Source organism: Nothoprocta perdicaria, unplaced genomic scaffold, assembly GCF_003342845.1.
Source record: "Nothoprocta perdicaria isolate Ctin4 unplaced genomic scaffold, notPer1 scaffold_201, whole genome shotgun sequence".
NCBI classification, from domain to species: Eukaryota; Metazoa; Chordata; class Aves; order Tinamiformes; family Tinamidae; genus Nothoprocta; species Nothoprocta perdicaria.
Window position 1 is genome coordinate 1,444,971 of NW_020455217.1, and position 8,842 is coordinate 1,453,812.

The following is an 8,842-nucleotide window of genomic DNA, read 5'->3' on the forward strand; positions in this document are numbered from 1 at the left end:
AATACATCCAGAGTTCTTGCCATCCAACCCTGCCATCTCCACCCACCCACCCCCACCCCCCCACAACTGAGCTAGTCTTTAGAGACATTTGTTCCTGAAGGGAATTAATTACCAGCCTAGATGGCCCCAGTATCTTGCATGGAAGATCCTGAAAACAGGATAAAAAAAGCTTGAATACTGAGACTGAAAACACTGGCCTGGCAGATACACATAGTTCTACTGCACCCACCTTAGATTCCCCCCCTTCCTTTGTTCATCAGCTGACACAGATGAGGGAATGCCAGGCAGGAAGAGTTAATCAGGCCTTATTCATGATTACAATGCACTCTCACATTTCATGGCCTGCATCCTAAACCTGCTTTCTAATTCCCCAAGGGAGAGGGATTTACACTTTCAATTTTATGTCTAGTTAGTTAATAGTCCATTACTGTCAAAAGGATCAGTAGATACAAGTTAAACCCTACAGGATTTACAAGAAGGAGAAAACAAAGGCTTCAGAAGAAAACTTGCCAGACAGGGCATAAGTAAAACAGTGGACTATTTGTAGGTCCTTGGCCCTGCAACACTGTTGACTGACCCTGAAAGGCACAGAACAGTGACAGTTCTAGAACAAGGTTCACTGTCTCTGGGGGCCATCTCTACAGTATACCATGTCCTAAGTTTGACTCTAGTATCTCCTTGGAAAAAGTAGGCTCCCAGAAGCAAGCATATTCAGCTGGACTAAATTCTACTAGCACATATTTTCCCCACAGCTTCCAGAATGCAGGGAACTGAGCTACCAACCACAGAGAAAAGGTATGCTCCCTGTGTCAAGCCAAGTTCCAGTCTTGCCCCTACAACTTCATTATTGGAATCGGGTTAACTAGAACAAGCAGGCACCAATCTGGCTTTACGCAGTTCTAATTCACATGAATTCTACTGGGAGCTGGGTCCCAAGCTCTGCTAGGGGTAGCAAAGTAAGTGACTACCTCTGATACACTTCACTTAACAGCACATAACAGCATTCATAGATGATTGTCAAGAACTCAAAAACAAGTACAGTAGCTTTAACTAGATTAAAAAAAATCTTATCTTACCTTATATTGATTTCTTTTAGGAAGAAGAAACATGCATCAACTGTTTTCTCAACCTCACTTTAGAAGTTTCTGCAAAACAGAAACAATCCTTCAAGTAAATGAAATACTTGTTTCTTACCTCTCCTCCCCTTCCTATAAATAGATCTCTCAGATGAGAAATATTGAAGCTACTATACTGTAATGTATACCCTAAAAATATGCCAAAGGTTTGTGCATACACAGCATTGTATATACAGAGGATTTGAACATATTTCTAAATGTATACTCTGAACTGAAGCAGGGCAAGCAAACTCTTCCTGCACCTAGAAAAGATACAGTTAGTTTTACTTCTACATTGCAAAGAGTGAAATAATTCCTTTTCTGCATCAGAACTATAAAAATTAAAAGTGCAAGAAATGAAAAAAATAACTCTAAGTGAAAATAAAAAACTAAGAACCTGAAATTACTAAAAAACCTGGTCAAGTGTTTACAATCACTCCTTGCAGGATTATGCTCCCATAACAGATGGGTAACAACTTAAAAGACCAAACCAATGCTTAATAAAATATTTCATCTGTCCTACCAGCAAATCCTACTTGGTGCAAAAATCTGACTCAAGAAAATCAACTGCTCCCTTCAAGGCCAATCACACATCTTAACTCCTTTGAACACACTCAAGAGTGATAATGCAGATACAACTTAATTAACTACTTTTCTTTTTGGCTCCATTAACACATTACACCCTAGTGTCTCTCTACTCTTAAACCTCACAAACAGAAATATTTTTCTTCCTTCAAATTAATTCTCATCCACTAACTTCCCAAATTAATAGTAATGCTGTTTTCAGTTTTTATTATAAAAACACTGAAAACTAAATCAATAAAACAAATCCTCATTCCTCTTACCTACCACACTAACACCAAACAAAAATAACCTTCCATAAACTTAAAAAGCTTAACAGCACCTTACCTGTAAAAAGCAACTTTCATTAAGACACCAAACTTAAGTGTGCTAAAACAGCTTTAATACATAATAGAGCCTTGACACCCAATTCAGCCTGCCCCCAACAACCCACCTCAATAAAGCTCACCACAGCTATAAAAAGACACAAAAAAGAGCTCAAGTTTCTAAAACATCTCAGTCAGAAGACAACACTACCATCTACTGCTGCCTAGAGAAATAACCAATATAGTCAGTATTTCACAGGACCGAACTCACCTTGCAAAAGAAAATGCTACAACTCCTTACACAAAAGAGCTTACCTCCCAAACAATTTAAATAACCAAGAAAATAACTTAAATTTACACAAATATACACAAACAACAAAAACCCACACATTCAAAAAAAAAAAAAAAAAAAACAAAGCACCCACCTACAAAAAAAAAAAACCCAAAAAACTCACCTCTAGCAGCTTTCCTTCCTCTAAGAAAACACCCCACTACTGAAGAAGCGATTAAATACCTAAAGAGTGGGGTTGAGCCCACAAACACCTGTGCAAGATAGGGAGGAGCTTTCTTCCCTTCCCACTATTTAAGTGCTAACGTGGGCCACCTGCATTTTTAGATTTTATAAGGTGTTTTTGCTGTTGAACTCTATAGGTTAGTAGTCAGAAGATTGCTTAAAAAAAAAAGCAAAGAAAAAAAAAGCGTGCAAAAGGTTTTTTGAGAATTGAAAAGTATAGAAAGTTTCTTAGGGGTTTTGTTTTAGCTCAATTAGCTCATGCAAGCAGCGTTTTGGTTCTTTTAGAAGAAAAATTCGGAGTTTTCCATGTAATGAGCTTTTGGAAACATTGTACTGATTTTCTAACAGAAACAAAAACGCATGTATTAAATTGAGACTAATATTTTCTGTTTCAGAACATGGAAGCAAAGAACCATTGAATTAAAGAATGTTTAATTTCTGCATTCTTGTATGTAAGTAAAGCTTTTGCCACTGTCTTTGTATGGAGGCATGATTACAAAAAGCAACATTTTCTTCTACTAGTATGTAGTTTTCACCTGCTTTGCTTCCCATGTTTCCTACTTTGCCTGTATTTTTTCCCCTGACTCGGACTTTCATTAACCAAGTCTTTCTTGATTCCTCTGGATCCTGCTGACTTGTTAAGAGTTTTCGAGTTGACTAATGTGCCATCTCATGAATATCTAGAAAGACTTTTTTGAAATACAGAAATATCAGGAGAGTAATTTTATTGTATCAAAAGCTGAGGAAAAAAAAATGTATTGAAGGTGTTTCTCTTTTGTAACAGTTGCATAGACCCTAATGATGCAGACTTGGAGTCCATTTTCTGTTTCCCTTAGCATAGATGACATCCTCTGAGTTCCTAACCATTACTGAGTCTCCTCATCCAATATTCCTTTTGACTGAAGGTTAACTCTCCTTAAAATAGAGATTAATAACAACAAGAATAACAAGAAATGTAGGTAGAAACAGTAAAACAATATATAACATACGGTGGTTAGATCCTCCAGAACACTTTCAGCTTCTCACTTAGCAAAGAAACTACATTGATTCGCTTTGTAACAAAGTGGTGAAAAATGTACGCTTCTAAAGAGGTTCCTAAGCTAGCAGGTGTGCTGAAACAGACATTTTGTATATTTCCCTTAGGAGCTGGTTACTTTTTAGCTTATTTCAACACTTCAAATGTTTCAGAGGGCCTAGTTTTAGCAATCTATGAGAACAGAGTGATAATAGGGCCGGCCAATTCTCTGGATTCAGGATTTTTAAAGCCCTTTGAAAAGTACAAATCCAGTTGCTGAGAGAAGAAAGATACAGGCATGAGAGGCAGAGGTGGAGACACAGAACATATAAGCAGTTCTTTTCTCTGCCAGTGTACAGGAAGTCTAGAAAAGACATTTTCTTAAGTTGTTATTGTTTTAAGAAATACCAAGGAAAATACTGCAAAATATTAGTGACTTGTGGTCATATACTATATGAAAAAAAAAAAGAAAAGAAAAAAAAAGAAAAGATCTAGAATATTTGTTTAGAATTCAGCTCCAGACTATGCAAATCAGGGCTTAAAGGCTTTGTCCTAGAAATCCAGCTGTGCCTTGTTGACTCTCCCACAGGTGTTGCCAATGAGGGCAATTACCCAATAGCCTTGGACTAGAGCTGAGAACCCTATATAAGCAGCTTCCAAGGTCTTTCACAGGTTGGTCTGCAGTCTGGTGTGAAGGAGCTGAAGTGTGCTGGAGGGCTGCTCAGTGTGTTTGCAATTAGAGCCTCAGAGAGAAAGGTACATACGCATATCTGTGTGAATGGTGGAGGTAAACATTTTGTCACATTATAAAAGTATTTATTTTATTTGAGGGGATGTGTAAATAGCCATAGTTAATTTTCAAGCAGCAATTTAATTCAGGTAGTCTCCTGGGGTGGACAGGAGAGTGAAAGTGCTGTTCAGGGTTGGTGTTGTGTGCTTGTGACCTACTCTCTGATGTTATTTTTTAAATTGTACTTATTGTGCAAATATAATTCATTCTTCAAAAGGTGGGGTGCTTTCTTGAAGAGTGTTTTAGAGTAGTAGGATAATGGCTGGTTGGCTAAACATGTGTTAGCAATTTTATTTTTAATTGAGGCTACTGACTAATACCTTTACATTGGGATAAACCTTAGATAACTTTCTTCCTTGTGATGTGAACAAACCAAGGAGTGTGTTCAGGGTCTTAGTGCTGGATTTGAGCTTGTTTCCATAGGGTCTATCCACTAGGTGTCAGGCCTGTTTCTCTTTTTGTAGTACCTTCTAGCTGTGTGAGCAGTCTCTGAAAGGTGCATAGGACTCTAATTCAGAAGCTCTGTTTCTAGCTTTTGCATGACTTGTGGTCTCTGGATGTGCTTCCTTCAAAGTATGTGCTGGTAGCCTTCCAGGCAATGTGGCTGGCCAGCAACTAAGTCCTTTATAACTGCAGCAGACATGGGTGTGTCTTCCAAGGATTCACTGGTCACTACGTAATAGAAATGAAAACCTAGAAAAATAACTGTTGAGAGGCACTTCTCTACCCTGCCAGATCTGGCATCACATGTGGCTGCTGGCATCTACAAATTAAACACAGCAAAACTGTCTTCCTGCTGTGGATTGCTCCGTTCCAACAAAAATTGTTGGTTTTTTTTAGTGTATAGCTGTACTAGAGCACTGTTTCAAATTGATTAGTTTTAGCTGCAAGTCGCTTGATCACTGGACAAGGCAGGTGTTACCTAGAAATGCACAGATTTTTTTGTTTTTCTTGTTTTTTTTTTCTTTTTTCCTCCTTTTTGCTCCAATCTGCTATCATATAAACAACTTAGTGTTGATTCTGTCAAGAGTAAGTTACTGAATGCTGCATTGCAAAAGCCAGCTCACTTAGCATTGGAATCACTAAATATTTAGTATTTAGTGGTGTGTCTGCAGTATCATCCTATTTACTCTCAGGCTGTTTTGGTTCACAGTCTGTTAGCAGAACACTCAAAAAAAAAAAAAAAAAAACCAACACCCCCCATCTTTTCTCACTAGGTGTGCTAAGGAGGATTTAACAGCACAGAGAAGAATAAAATATCATCCCTGTATTGGTAGTATATTCTAACTCTCGATACTTACAGGAAATTTTTCTTTCTGTAGCAGCCTGAGAAAACCAGCTAGACATTTGCAGGAAAATGTCTGAGGTGTGTGTGGTGGGGGCTTAAAATCTAACATTTTGTTTGAAGGAAAAGGCACATAAAATTGCCTGCTAAAAACGAGGACTTGTGTACAGGTGGAAAGACCAGGGAGATCTATTAAAATAGATATTTTAGGAATGCATCAGGAACAGCCTTATTTCCTCAATTTTTATAGCTATTTCCAGCTACTGGTTCCAATGCAAAATAGCATACTCCCTTTGGAATCATTACTGGCAGAGAAATGATATTGCTACAGCAGTTGTTCTCAGAAAGCAGCAGTACAAATGTGGGAAAATTTCCATAAATTTACAAATTTATGGAAAACATCAACTTAAGTAGGTGCATATGGTAGAAAAAATATAGGGGATTGTATCAGAGCACGTAGCACTTAGTAGTTTTAAAGAATGGATAAGCAGAGAGGCTCTTGTCTTAATGGCGCTGTGAGGGAGCAAGGGACGGGCTGACAGGGGCTGGCGTTGGAGACGGGGCTTCATGGTGGGGGCGGGGGGGCTCCGCGAGCGAGGCTCTTCCCGCCCAAACGCGCCGCGCTGCAGCCGCCGCCCTCTCGCCTCAGGCAGCGCGAGGCTCTTCCCGCCCAAACGCGTCACGTGCCGCGCAGCAACCGCCGCCCTCTCGCCTGAGGCAGCGCGCGCGCGGCGCGTATTTAAGGCGGGCTCGCGCCGTCGGAGGCGCAGTTGCAGCGCAGCGCAAGGCGGCGCGGGCTGAAGTGAGGGTCGGGGAGTGGAGAAGCATTGAGGGGTGGCGAGGGGACACTGGGGAGACCTCTAGGGAGGAGCGAACGATAAAGCCGTGACATCTTAGTGGGGACGGCGTGAGCGTTTCACAAATAAAAGCGGCGCCAACTTGAGTTGGGAAACAGAAGGTGTTTTGCAGGGTAGCATGAAGACTTTACCAGAGTGGAGAGGAGGAGGGTTAAGAATGGAAAGGTCAAACACTTAAGCATAGAATGATGCTGAATTTTTGAGGGAAAAGCTGAGGCATCGTCAAAGGAAGATGATGAAGATCTTGGAAGGAAATAATGAAATTATGTTGAGGGATAAAAACAAGAGGTTTGGAAATAAAACTGAGAATACTGTGATAGGAAGCCAAAGACTTGGAAGGGGAGAAGTTGGGGTAGTATAGAGGGGAGAGAGTGAGCATTTCTGAGGTAAATTCTGAGGGAATGCAAAAGGGAAAGATCAAGAATTTTGGCGGGAAATGCTAAGCACTCAAGAGAGCGACTGAGGCAGAGCTTTTGAGGGAAAATCTGAGGTAAAATTGAGGGATCACAGGAAATATTTTGTAGGGAAAAAGTGAGATAAGGCAGAGGGGAGATTGAGAGATTTTTGGTAGGGAAGTTGAGATTGGGGCAGTGAGGATTTTTGAGGGACAAAATGAGATCACTTTAGAGGAGATGGTATGACTGTTGGTGTGAAAATTTGAGGTAACTTGGAGGAGAGAGAGAGTGAAGATAGCAGTGGAAGAGCCTGAGGTAGCTCAGAGGGGAGAAGGTGAGCATTTCTGAGGGAAAATCTGAGGGAACTTGAAGGAGAAATATGAAGAATTTCAGTGAGAAATGTTCAGAAATTGAGCGGGGAATTAAGCCAGAAATTTTGAGGGAAAATCTGAGGTAAAATCAAGGGATCACAGAAAATATTTTGTAGGGAAAAAAGTGAGATGATGTAGAGGGGAGATTCTGAGCTTTATAGTAGGAAAGTAGAGGTGATGGGGTGGTGAGAGCAGTGAAGATTTTTGAGGGGAAAAATGATATATCTTTAGAGGAGATAGAATGACTAGGTTAGAGGGAAAATCTGAGGTAACTTGGAGGAGAGAGTGAAAAATTCAGTGGGAAAGGCTGAGGTAGCTCAGAGGCAAGAGGGTGAGCATTTCTGAGGTAAATTCTGAGGGAACGCGAAGGAGAAAGATCAAGAATTTTGGCGGGAAATGCTAAGCACTCGAGAGAGTGACTGAGGTAGAGCTTTTGAGGGAACATCTGAGGTAAAATCAAGGGACCACAGAAAATATTTTGTAGGGAAAAAGTGAGATAAGGTAGAGGGGAGATTCTGAGCTTTTTGGTAGGAAAGTGGAGGTGAAGTTGAGTTTGGGGCAGTGAGTATTTTTGAGGAAAAAAAAATGAGGTAACTTGAGATGAGATAGCCTGATTATGTTGGAGTGAACATTTGAAGTCTCTTGAAAGAGAAAGAGTGAAGATATGATTGGAAAAGGCTGAGGTAGCTCAGAGGGGAGAGGGTGAGCATTTCTGAGGTAATTCTGAGGGAACTCGAAGGAGAGAGGTCAAGAGTTTTGGCGGGAAACACTGAGAATTGGAGAGGGGGATTGAGATAGAAAATTTGGAGGGAAAATCTGAGGTAAAATCGAGGGATCACAGAAAATATGTTGTAGGGAAAAAAAGATAAGGTAGAGGGGAGATTGGGAGTTTTTTGGTAGGGAAGTTGAGATTGGGGTAGTGAGGATTTTTGAAGGGAAAAAGGATATAACTTTAGAGGAGATCGAATGAGTAGGTTGGAGTGAAAATCTGAGGTAACTTGGAAGAGAGAGTGAAAAATTCAGTGGGAAAGGCTGAGGTAGCTCAGAGGGGAGAGGGTGAGCATTTCTGAGGTAAATTCTGAGGGAACGCGAAGGAGAAAGATCAAGAATATTGGCGGGAAATGCTAAGCACTCGAGAGAGTGACTGAGGCAGAGCTTTTGAAGGAAAATCTGAGGTAAAATTGAGGGATCACAGGAAATAATTTGTAGTGAAAAAGTGAAATAAGGCAAAGGGGAGATTCTGAGCTTTTTGGAAGGAAAGTGGAGGGAAGTTGAGATTGGAGTGGTGAGGATTTTTGAGGGGAAAAATGAGGTAAGGGTAGAGGTGACAGGGCAACTCTTTTGGAGGGAAAATCTGAGGTAACTTGGAGGAGAGAGTGAAGATTTGATTGGAAAAGGCTGAGGTAGCTCAGAGGGGAGCGGGTGAGCATTTCTGAGGTAAATTCTGAGGGAACGCGAAGGAGAGAGGTCAAGAGTTTTGGCGGGAAACACAGAATTGGAGAGGGGGAGTGAGATGAAAAATTTGGAGGGAAAATCTGAGGTAAAATTGAGGGATCACAGAACATGTTGTAGGGGAAAAATGAGATAAAGTAGAGAGGAGATTGGGAGTTTTT

General features: G+C 40.5%; 1 long non-coding RNA gene across 1 annotated transcript in view; it reads right to left on the reverse strand.

Moving 5' to 3' along the window:
• The window catches only part of LOC112946335, a 45,275-nt gene extending 44,168 nt beyond the window's left edge, over positions 1 to 1,107 (reverse strand). The window contains exon 1 of the long non-coding RNA XR_003249220.1: positions 1,077 to 1,107. This is a non-coding gene — a long non-coding RNA (uncharacterized LOC112946335). The remainder of the gene's footprint in view (positions 1 to 1,076) is intronic.
• Between the last annotated feature and the right edge of the window lie 7,735 nt (positions 1,108 to 8,842).